Source organism: Halichoerus grypus, chromosome 1 (genome assembly GCF_964656455.1).
Source record: "Halichoerus grypus chromosome 1, mHalGry1.hap1.1, whole genome shotgun sequence".
Lineage (NCBI taxonomy): Eukaryota > Metazoa > Chordata > Mammalia > Carnivora > Phocidae > Halichoerus > Halichoerus grypus.
Window position 1 is genome coordinate 54,476,573 of NC_135712.1, and position 11,586 is coordinate 54,488,158.

Sequence of the window (11,586 nt, forward strand, 5' to 3'; positions counted from 1 at the left end):
TTTGAAATCCATACCACCTTGGCATTTTAGTGTCTTAGGTATAACCAGAAACTCAATTAATGCTTATTAATTACATTGTGAAAAGAGTTAAATTATTCTCACGTTAGCAACCCCAACAGTTTCTCAAGTTGGTATCATCGTAATTGATTAGATTCACTTGAGTTCTTCATCAAGTGAGGTTATTATGCATGTTTACTTTTGAAGCTTCCACTGCTGGGAAACCATAATGCAAGTAATAAGAAGAAATATGAATATGCCTCTAAGCAAACAAACACAAAGGCTCTCTTGACAAAGCCTCTTCCATTATTAAAATTGGAGACGAAGTGCCTGAAAATGAGAATGGATTTATCCAGATGTCAACAGAGGAAGGAAGAATTATCAAGCCCTTAAATGATTCCCAACAAGCTGGAACATGTGTCTCAAGGCAGTAAGTGAAATACATTTAGCTACAAGGCCCAGTGAACACCACAAATCTGGGGAAATGCTGCAAGATGCTCTTAATTGGGGCACTACTGGGTAGACAAATGATGCCGATGTCTCCCTAATATTCATGCTGCTGGGATAGTGTGTTATGTGCCTCAACTCGGCAAGGGTTACTCAGTAGAAAATTGCTAATTGCTTAGTCTTTATGCATAAATCTACGGCCCCTTAACCAGCGACAGTACTTGCATTTTATTTATTTATATGTGATGTAGCTTTCTATAAAAGCAGGGGCTTTAAGCAGGTTTATCTCCTTGAAAGAGAAATGTTAAAATGTTGAATTAAATTACAAATCAAGAGCGTCACACAAATTATTGATTATCTGAAGCACTCATTTCAAAGGGTGATGATGATCATGACTACAGGTATCTGGGCAATCCAGCTCACACTCCCGGATTCTGTTCCCCTCCTCTGGGTCTACCCACAGCCCACTGCCATTTGGCTTTTCTTGTCGTCATTCCACAGAAACTGTTCTTTTTACTGATTTCTTATAGACAAATCCAAATGGTACTTTTCGGTCCCTAATGCTAATCCCTGGTTCTGGGATACTCTCCTCTTTTTGTTCTCTTCCCCCTGTGTTCATTAACTAATCAAAGGCCCACCCCTAATCAACATAGTGGGTGTCAGTGACATGTCTCTTCAGCTCCTCCCTTCCATGGGTTCTCCTCTCCCAGCTTTCCTTCTATCCTGTCCAGGACCATCTCATCCCACTCCTTCTCTTCTCCCAATCTTGGATCAAAACTCTAGTTCTCCACACTCAACTATTTGCTATTCATCCAGAGATAAAAATTCTGATTAAATTCTGTCATGCATTCATTTTCAAGTATACCCTCCTAAGCTCTGTGGGTTAAAGGAGCAATAAGACCTCAAGAAGTTCCCACTCTAGGGAGGGCTGAGCCACCTAGATGTGTGTTAGCTCTTACAGTTCAAAATGAGAAATGCTGGGATAGAGCTATGCACAGGACAGGTCATGAAGGTGTGACCCTCTCATCTATAATTATATTTTAAAAATAACAGTTTGTAACTCAAAGGAGGGAATCCTATATGTCCCTAAAATTCTACCTGTAGACTCAGGACCAACACTATCTTATGAGAGCAAATAATAGTTACTATTTCTGAGGGCTTATTGTACGTCAGGCACTGGGTTAATGCTTTACATGTAATAACTCTTTTAACCTCACAGTAGCTCTGTGAGGGACATATATAATAACCCACATTATATAAAGACATCGAGACTTGGAGAGGTAGCTAGTGATGTCTCTTGTATGGAATCCTGATACATGAAAGTCATCCTTCATGTTCACATTCTATCATTTGCCAAGTTCTGCTGACTCCTTGTCTAAATATCGCTCAGAACTATCCGCATCTTCCTATTCCCCTACCAGCACCCTGGTCAAGGCCACCACCATTTCTCTTCTGGCTTATTGCTTCACTCTCTTCATTGGCCTCTTGACCGCAGCCCATCCAGAGCGAGGCTGTGTATACAGGAGCACAATCATATCACTTATTTAAAACCCATGTGTTTACGTAAGATAAAGCCCAACACAGTAACAGGGCCTGCAGCGCTCTTCACCCCTTGGCCTGCCCTACGTGCCCACCCCATCTCCCTCACTCTCCCATCCCCAGGCATGGCCTGGCTGGTGCATTCCCAGTAAATGCCAAGAGCACCCTCTGACCTCCGGATGTTCACACATGATGTGACTTCCTCTGCCTGGACCATTCAGCCCTGTCCCCTTCCCTCTGGCTAGTTCCTAATCATCCTTTGGGTCTCCATTAACAACATTTTACAGGAAGGTTTCTGGTCTTAGATGCATTCACTTGTATCATGGAACACTTAGGGAATGAACTAACAAACAAACCCATCAGTCTGATTCCTGAGTTCAGGCTTCTCAATTTGATGCTGTACCGATTCCTGGCTAAGCTCCAGCTTAGAAGGGATCATGTCCTTGGTTAGAAAGGCATCTAGCCAAGATGCAACGTGTCCTTACACATAACATATCCTTGGTTAAGAAAGCAGCATCACCTCCTTCTCTACATTGGATGTGAAATGAAAGTAAAATTGACTCTTGAACAACGTGGGTTTGAACTGTGCAGGTCCACTTGTACTTGCATTTTTTTTCCAATAAATACAGAACAGTACTATAAATGTATTTTTTCTTCCTTATGATTTTCTTAACATTTTCTTTTCTCTAGATCACTTTATTATAAGAATACAGTATATAATGCATCTAACATACAAAATATGTGTTAATTGACTGTTCATGTTATCTGTAATGCTTCCAGTCAAAGTAAGCTATTAAGTTCTGGGGCAGTCGAAAGTTACATGTGGATTTTTTTGTTGGGGAGAGGTCAATGCCCCTAACCCCCCTGTTGTTCAAGTGTTAACTGTATTGGTTAAGAAATTTGAATTGTATTTTCCCAAGACTTTTTAATCCTTGAAATTTTAGAACTAAAAGTTCTCTAATATCAGCTATCTCAGTGCTCCATAATTTATAGGTGAGCATAAAAAGGACCAGTGAAATAAGTGACTGGCCCAAGTTTACCAGTAGATCCAGGCTGAAAGTATGAACAGTTTTGAGCAGAGTTTAGGAAAAAAATACTCATGATAGATCTATGAAGAGAAACCAAAGAAAATTCAGATTTGGGGTTGTGTCTTTGTGCTTCAGGGTTGAAAGCAAAGATACTCTCCCATAAAATACTGATAAACACCATAGGCAGAGAGTAAATATTAGATAAAATCGAACATTGTCATGATCTAGTAGAATAGTCCTAAGGATCAGTGACCCATGATCTGCACGATAGCTTAACATCTAGTTTAGAATTGCTGATGCTATTATTCAGCACAAATGATATGCATTAAATATATTTAGTGATTCTGAAAGGTGATGTATAATATAAATTCAAGGTATTATTTGTATTATTCTCATTGTTTTTATATTTTTCTGGTTGATATGACCTTAACTCAGGATAATTATGAGTTTTACGTAAGTACAATTACAATCAACATCTTCACATGATAGATATTCAAAGACATACTTACCTAAAATAAAATTGGAATATTATATATTCCAGTTCAATTAAATTCAACAAATACTTTTGAATACCTAATAAGAGCCAAAAATTAGCAAAATACTTGAGATATCAGAATACTTGAAATACCAAAATACTTGAGATACCAGCTTCTGCTCTCAAAATTTAACTCTAGTAGGAGACACGACTCATCAACAAATCATTTTTAGTACGATAAGTGCAGTAATGGACATACATTCTCCAAGAGACTATGATGAAAATAAAATAAATTGTGGTTAAAATTCTTACCTCAGGACGATCCCTTCTATAAATGCATTTTTTTTCTTAAACTATTTCATTTCATATAATGGGTAACCCTAGAGAGAAAAATATCAGTAAAACTAGCCAATTGTCTTTTGTACCCGTCATTCAATGTATTGGTGGAAAAGGGAGAAAGAAAAACCTACCTTGGAAAGAGACAAAGAAATGAGCAGATCAGTGCTGAACAAGACTTTATACACTTTTGTCAAGGTCAACGGTGACAACCTTAGTTAATTTTGCCATTGTTTCTAATTTTGTCTGCTGGTTTTTGAAAAGTTGAACCCACGGATCTGGGTTTGGCACCCAATTGTCTCTGAGGCAGGGGTGTAAAATGCCAGAAAACTATTCCCTTTCTATAACCAAACTCCACAGACTAATTTGACTCATTCTCTAAATGCTTGCTGCATAATAGGATTAGACAAGATTAATTAAGAGAAGCAGCAACACCCGCTCTGGCGGCATCTTGGGCTCCAAGTCTTGGACTTTTTGAAGAATTAAGTTAAGTGTGTCAACATTTCCCACAGTGCCAAGGAAACAGTTAATAATAGTTGTCTACTGTTTATTTAGGCCATTCTAAGACTACTAAAAAGAACACATATTAATGATTTACTATGTTCCAAGCACTATTCTAAACACTTTGCATATATGAATTCATTTAAGCCTCATAATAACCCTATATGGTAGGACTTTTATTATTCCCATTTTACAAATGAGTAAATAAATAGAGACAGAGGTGATAAGCTAGTAATTTTTGGAGACAAGATTTGAGCCTAAAATTTTGGGCTTCAGAACCTGTTCTTGCAACCATTATGATATATGATTATTAGCTCATAATTTGGATAATGTTCTTTAACATTATCCCTCAAAAAGTGTAATTTAAGAAAATTTCCTTTCTATATAAGGAAATACATTGCTATTTGCTTCTTCCAACAGCCAGGAAATTTTCTTTTGCTGCAGTCTCCAGGTGAAGCAAACAGCTAACCGACTGCCATAAAAGGGGAGACCGCCAGACAATGCCTTTGGCTTTGAATCACTTTTCTAGGACTTGAAAGCCTTTTGCAAAATCTGAAAATGTCTCCCTGGAGCAAGGGACTTTCTGAACTACGTTTAAAATAACTTGGGAAGTGATATAAAAAAGTGGAACTCTTTTGGATTATAGGAAACAGCTCATGCAATCAGTTCTCAGTACTGATGGGCCAGCTCTGCATAACTCTTTCCTCAAACCAATTAATTCATCATTTCCCACTGGGGAAAAAGAGAAGAGAGTAGAAAGACACCTATACTGAAGCTTATTATAGCAGTGTTGTGGGCAGAAGTGGGCTAGTAATAAATAACTGAAGTAAGTACTGCATGATTATAACTAATCAGTTATGCTAAAATGAGCCAATATGGCAGCCTAATTGAGATGATCCTTGTTGCTTCTTACAGGAATGCGATTTAATTAGAATGGGTAAACTGACAGTCAGCAGTAACCTTACAGAATCCCAGGCAAAATGAGATGAAGCAAGAGAAATATCACCCTGGCTGGCTTTCAGTTTGTAGGAAATGGACATTAAAGCTGTCCATTCGGCATTTGGGAGACTGAAAGTCACTTTTCATGTGGACTTATGGCTTGAGAAAAAGGGTGTGTTGTTGGGTTTGGACTTTTAAAAAAGAATCAACCTAGATGAAGCAGACAAAACAGTTTAACTTGCATTTCAAGGAGCTCTGAGGATTCAAAATGTCCAAACACAGAGGAAACTAACCAGATTGGTTTTTCAGAGGGGTCTAATTTGGAATAAATAAGAGATAGCTGTTAAAAGTAATAAACCTGTTTCCATTTTGAATGCTCAGGAGAGAAGCATGTTCCAGTAGATTCTTAGGGCACGTGGTTGAGAGCAAGATGTGTATGGGGGAGCAGGGGCATGTTTTGGCTCTAATAAAAAAAAAAAATCCCAAGAAAGGACAAGATCAGGGAGTTGCTTATGTGGCTTGGTTGGCATTTGATAGTTCTCAAATCTATGAGGTAGATAGGCACGGCAGCCCTGGAGATTCAAATTTGGTCTATTAGATCTTTATTATAATCTCAGGAGTGTAAGACAGAGTTATTTATTCTCTGGAATGAATAGAGAATGGGATCAAAACAAGGGCATTAATGTAAAGTAAGTCATGTCTTAAAAAAATAAAGCACGGGAGAGCTAAATTCTGTCAACAACTTTTATATCCAAATGATCAAATCGTGTAGACAATTGCCTGGATAATAAAATTAAAGTAACTATTCCCAACATGGAAACCCCTTTGAAGATTTGTTGTATATTGATGACCATAAGTTCTACTGAAAGTGTAGTTGACTGAGTACTCTAATATGCAGAACCAAAAGTCAAATCTCAAATCTTTTTTTTTAAAGATTTTATTTATTTATTTGTCAGAGAGAGAGAAAAAAAGAGAGAGAGAGAGCACAAGCAGGGGGAGCGGCAGGCAGAGAGAGAAGTAAGCTCCCAATAGAGAGGAAACCTGATATGGGGCTCGATCCCAGGACCCTGGGATCATGACCTGAGCTGAAGGCAGATGCTTAACCGACTGAGCCACCCAGGCATCCCCCATATCTCAAATCTTTCTATAATAATTGCTAAAGACAAAATGTTTTGCAGCATTGATTACACAGATGCTATTGAACCGTTTGAGGGCTAGAAAAGTCATATGATGTTGCCCTGAACCACAATTTACAACAAGTTATTCTATTCCGTTCTTAACCTAGATAGAAGATTCAATATCATGAAAGATGTTACAGTATGTTGACTTGTGGAGGGAGGGAAAGAGGAGGTTTTCCATGTGGGTTTACTGCAGATTTAAAAGAAGGAAAAAACAAAACACTCATATCCTCTCTTCCAGGCTGCTCAGCTTCTTCCTTTCCCAAGTCCATGTGTGGTTTGAGGATAAGCAGATTTGTGAAAGGACTTGATGTGTAGATGTAAAGTGATGGTTTCATGTTTGTTAGAAAACGAGATCATAAACTTATGAGAAGGAGAATTAATTATTAAAGAAGTTTGTGGTATTTAAATGAGAATGAATTATAAAACAATATCACAGTATATTTAAAAATTACATGCATTTAAAAATAGTCCTAAAGTGGTTACCTCCCGGTAGAGGGATTATGGGTTTTTCAAAAAATTATTTTGCATCTCTATATTTTCTAATCTTCCTATAATAAACATGTATTTTTTTGTAATAAAAATTATCTTAAAATAAGGTGCTGGTCAGTATTTCTGGGTGTAAATTAGGGTCATAATTCCGTGTATGTCTCTCTCTCTCTCTCTCTCTATATATATATATACACACACACATATATATATAATACACACACACACATATATATATACACACATATATAATTAATCTAATATATAAATAAGTCAAACATATTAGACACATTTTTTTTTTTTTTGGCTTGCCTTTGTCTTCTTGCCCTAACTCATATTGGATCCTGTATTTTCTTACCCTTCCACATATCATCTCTTGCTTTCACTCACCCCACACATGATCCAGGTTAACAATTTAGAATTCATCCTTTGATGTTTTCCTCCATGCTTGTATGTTCATATAGATATGCAAACACATCACACATTCCTGTTGGTTGTTTCACAAAATGAGAAGAATTATACATAGGTCTCTATCTCTTGCTTTCGTCACTCAATAATATTCATTGAAAACCTGCCAAACCAGCTGCCAGAACCCTAATTCATCACTTTAATGGCTGTATGATATTCCATGGTATAGATATACCACAATTTATTCAGCAATTCCCCTATCGAAGTTTCTGGTTTTTTTACCATTATGAAAAATGTTGTAATCAGCATTGTCATGCATGTCATTATTTATAATTTTATTTCTTTGGGAAAGTGTCCCAAGTGTGGAAATGTCAAATCAGAGAAAATGCATTCAAAATTTTAATGGATATTGCCAGATTGCTTTCCAAAAAGGCAGTAACACTTAATTACACTAGCCATGTATGAAAGTATTCTTTTTTGATTACTGATAGTAATTGGCAGTCATTCTTTTTAATTTTTGACAATCCAATAAGCATAAAGTAATATCTCATTTTAACTTTAATTTCATTTCTCTATTACAGAATTTGAGCATCTTTTCAAATGCTTATCAGTCATTTGGATTGATTCTTGTCTGAGTTGTTTATTCTGCTTATTTATGTTGCTTATTTTCCTGTGGGGGTATTTGCTTTTCTTTTTCTCTCTCTTTTTTTTAAAGATTTTATTTTTTTATTCATGAGAGACAGAGACAGAGAGAGAGAAGCAGAGGGAGAAGCAGGCCCCGAAGGAGCAGGGAGCCTGATGCGGGACTCGATCCCAGGACTCTGGGATCATGACCTGAGCCGAAGACAGACGCTTAACCATCTGAGCCACCCAGGCGCCCTGCTTTTCTTTTTCAAATTGCAATTGTTCTCTGCACATTTTGTATCCTAATCCTTTGTCTGTCATCTGTCTTAATTAATTCGAGTTACCATGCCATTTGTTTGCTGAATTTGTTTATGGTAACATTTATCTTATATTTTGATATAGTTAGATATAACTATCTTTTCTTTTTATAACTAACTTTTTTTTTTTTGGTCTAGCTTTAGAGGATTACAAATGGCTATATTTAGTGAGTATTTCTTGGCAGTTCTGGTATTTGTTGCCAAGGGGAACAACAACACTAACAAAATTGCCCTTTGCAAATAGACAAGTTAGGAACAGAAAACTCCTAAATAACAATGACTTAAATAAGATAGAAGTTTATTTCTGTCATGGAGTCTGGAAGGAGTTAATCCAGGATGTATGTTTACCTCAGTCAAAGGATCAGATTTCTTCTTTCATGACGATCTATTTATTGTGCAAGGTTTCCATTCCCCAGGTCAACTCATGATTCAAAATTCTGTTAGAGTTCTGGACATTTTGTCCATTTTCAAGCCAGAAGAAAGAAGGAAAATAGATGGACCATGCCCTTTAAAGAACTTCCCAGAAACTTAACTTAATAACACCTACTTGCAAAGGATGCTTACATTTCCCTGGCTGCTAGCGAAGACTATGAAACAGTCTTAATTCCAGGTGGCTTTGTGCTCAGCTAAAAAATCAGGGGTTCCAATGCTTTGGAAGATGGTGGAAAGCTTACCACAGAGCGCTTCAAAACAATAATCAGCTGAGATACTTTGAAACTAATGATTTGGGGGAAATATACCTTTTATGAAGGCTTTTTACTACTCTAAGTAGATAAATGATGAATGAATAAATGAATTAATGAACTTCTAATGTTTCCAATAAATCATCATTTTTGGGGTGCCTGGGTGGTTCAGTTGGTTAAGCATCTGCCTTCCACTCTGGTCATGATCCCAGGTCCTGGGATCAAGTCCCGCATTGGGCTCCCTGCTCAGCGGGGAGCCTGCTTCTCTCTCTGCCTCTTCCCTCTCTCCCCCGGCTTGTGCTCTCTCTCACTCACTCTCTCCCACATAAATAAATAAAATCTTTTTAAAAATCATCATTTTCTTCTCTAACCAGGTGGGCACAGATGTTTTAGCAGATGATGCCTCCTTATTTGGAAAATTGCTATCAACTGGAAGTGACCCAGCACCACTGCATAAAGAAGAGACCTTTTTTTCCCCCCATTTATTGCTCAGGTTCATCAATTGCCCAATCCTCTCATCAATTTTGAAACATCCTTTGTGAACCTGGTAAAAAGATCAAAGAAAGAATCCACTGGGGAAAAAAACCTCCCCAAAACATGTTTTTCAGCTAGAAGGGTTAATGCTGCTGGGTATTTTTTAATGAGTGGCTAGATTCAAAGGAGTAATTTCTGTTTAGATGTTGTCATGTCTAGCCTATTTTTAATAAGATTGCACATTGCAAAAGAATGTAATAAATTTTATCTTTAAGATGTAAAGTTGGAAACAAAGCAGATGCCATGGTTTATAATGTGGGTCTGTTATCGTGTTGCCTTTTGAATCTAAGAGATAAATTTCAAAATATATTTCACCAATGCTTGCTGTATATTGGAAACAATGCGGACTTTCTGAGCAAACCAGGTAACTAATTTTGAAGTAAAATACTTGTATTATTTTTAAAAATGGTCAGGAATTAGAATTAGGGGCACATGATGGGCACCCATGTGTCTTTTGATTTTATTCTTTGATCGTGTCTAACATTAATTTTTAAAAAAAGAAGAAGAGGTGCTGGGCTGTCATTTGCAATTCCAATATCTCTAAAAACTTCTGGGTCTGTCATTCAGCAGCATGACTTTTTCCCGCATCATTGAAACTGAATGCAAATGCATAAAATGGGCCAATAAAGGTAGACTCTTCAGTAGTTCTGATGCTTCGCTAAACAAACTCTCCATGCAGCCTTTTATTAATCAATTCATGCCACCAATAAGCATGTTAAAATTATGAATCTCACAAATCGGAGCTACCTGATTTTGCAGGTGTGAGGCATATACATCTATGCAGAGCTTCTACTAGTCCTCACTGTGCAGAAGACGGCAGTTGTCAAATCTCAAATTTATTTCCCCTGTTCTGCTTCCTTGTCCTATCTCTGTTCTCTTACTTATGAGGTGAAAGCTCTCTGATCTTTTTACTCATTTCCAGTCAGTGCAGCTCATGATCTGTTTGTTGGGTAGCTGGGCACCGGGCTCTGTGCCAGTCTTTAGGTGAACACTGATGAATAAGGCAGGTCCCTGCCCTCCGGGAGCTCATGCTCTTGAGGAGAACGTCTCAGCCCTGTGTTGAGACTTATTACAAAATATTTGAAACCAAACAATAACAGTAGTCTTGCTTATTTTTTCCAGTGATTTTTATTTAAAAAATATAAATTAGAACAGGTTTTAAAATACCCATCCATTAACACATATTACTGGCACTCACATGTTTTCCCAAGTGAAAGCGTTTGGCTGTCACCCAGTCATTCACTGCAGCCCATTTGATCTAGGCCACAAGCTAAGCCTTGATTTTATGAAGCTTAGTCATGTAGGGGGAAAAGAAGTGAGGACTGGACTTATCTGGTACACTTACCTCAGTCAAAAAGACTTTGAAAATAGATCAGATGCAGGGTGTGTCAACATTCATTTACGTGTGTCTGTATCTAAAATTCATCTTGAAAAGCTCTCAATAATCTTCTCACATTTTAATACTCTTATTTCTTTTTTCTTTTTTTTTTTTTTAAAGATTTTATTTATTTATTTGACAGAGAGAGACACAGCAAGAGAGGGAACACAAGCAGGGGGAGTGGGAGAGGGAGAAGCAGGCTTCCCACTGAGCAGGGAGCCCGATGTGGGGCTCGATCCCAGGACCCCGGGATCACGACCCGAGCCGAAGGCAGACGCTTAACGACTGAGCCACCCAGGCGCCCCTTAATACTCTTATTTCTAATTGTGAAGTTCAACAGGTATCCTGCCATCAGAGCTTCTTAAAATGTAGTGTCTATTGGGAATGTCCTAGACGGTTTGTGAAGACAGAGTGATGTGTGCCACCCCTAGAGTTTCTCATTCAGTATGTTTGGGATGGGGCCTGAGAACTTGCATTTCTAACAAACTCCCAGTTGACATTGCTGCTGCTGGTCTGGGGATCTCACTTTGAGAGCTAGCGTACTAAACAACAGTAAGCAAGGGGGGAGACTCTATTAAACCATCAGCGTCTACTCTGACCTCTTTAGACCTCCTAGCCAACCCTAAAGACCAGCCTCAATTGCCCTTTCTCTGGTGCCTTATACACTGGCACATTCTAGTACTTCTCCATACTCCAGGAGAGGCCAAGCTTTC